The following is a 1453-nucleotide window of genomic DNA, read 5'->3' as shown; positions in this document are numbered from 1 at the left end:
AAAAAAAAAAAAAAAAAAAAAAAAAAAAAAAAAAAAAAAAAAAGGCAGTATAATTCTAGTTGGAAGATGTAGGACAGAGGAATCTCACCAGGAATCTCATCTGGCGTTTGCAGCCAAGGTGTGAGACAGACATGGTGGGTGGAATCTGCAAAAGGATGAACACCTTCTTTTGCTTTCCCAGTTCTTCCTGGTGAGCTCTGCCTTGCAGAATCCTGGAATTTGGGCTTTTAGACTCCTTGGGTACCAGTGGCTGCTTGAAAATGTATGTGAGACTTATTATCTTGGTTTTTTTCTGAGCCAGGCAGTGCCTCTAAATGTGTTTTGGTCTTTAATGGTCATAAAGGCCCCCTTCTCCTGTGTCAGGTGATTATTTGTTTATAATACCTATGACACCTCGTATAAAACTCGCTCATACTGTGCCATTTCTGTGTGTACATGTTATTCAAAATAATTTCATTTAAAAGCAAACAGTGTGCTGAACTCTTGAGTTGAACGTGACAAAAATCTGGAGCAGAACTGTTAAACTGCAGCCTGACCCGATGGTTCCACAGCAGCAGCAGCATCTTGAAAATACAGCAACTCACCGTATTTAGATTTAAATCCCAGCCCTTGACTGGACACTACTGTGTCTGTGGGTGTGCCTGGATGAGTTTATTGCAGTTTTGTGAGGTTTTTTTCCCCCAAATAGTTGTAGAAATGTTTCTCCCAGGTAAGAAGTCAGTTTTGGTGGGCTGCACCTGAAACCCAGAGGTGACCGAGTTCATTCTCATTCCCCATTCTGCATCTTATGGGGACAGACATATTTTTATGGCCATCCCTTTGATCAGAAATTACTGGACTTTTAAGCAGGTAAAGTTTGTCCAATAATACTTTCATTCCTGAGTTTCACTGAGCACAGATTTAATCCTTTGGTTTGGGTGGGATTTTTCTGGAGGCAGCATTTGCAAACACCTTGGATTGTGTTATGGCAGATATTTTGCCTCCCTCTTGTGCGCATGTAAGCACTGATAAACAAGCAAATGAAAATCAATAATTACTTACCAGGGGCTTGCACATGCTTGAAAATGGATCCAACCTATGCTGAAATGCCATAAATTACCCTGTTTCTAAAAAAGAAACTCGGGGTGTTGCAACAATTTACCTGAGGGGGGTTTTGTAGAGAAACACGAAGGAATTCTGCACACATGCAATATTGGAATGTGTGAAGTGAAACAGTAGGGGGGCCATATTTCCAAACAGTTTTTTGGCTTTTTTTTTAAGCTACTGCTCTCAGTTGCTCTTTGGGGCGTCAGGATGCCTTAGTTAATATCCAACCCTGCAGTTGTTATTGTGGGAAAATGATAGTGTGAAATTGCTGCTGTTATACTATAACAATAAGGACGTGACTCATGTATTTTATGTACACATGCACTCAACTGTAGTGACAAATGGCTTCATGCTGTGTGATTAAATG

The sequence above is a fragment of the Empidonax traillii genome, unplaced genomic scaffold (assembly GCF_003031625.1).
Source record: "Empidonax traillii isolate 1590-97213 ecotype Southwest subspecies unplaced genomic scaffold, ASM303162v1 scaffold1599:size102157, whole genome shotgun sequence".
Taxonomy (NCBI): Eukaryota; Metazoa; Chordata; class Aves; order Passeriformes; family Tyrannidae; genus Empidonax; species Empidonax traillii.
Note: the sequence above shows the minus strand (reverse complement) of the source record.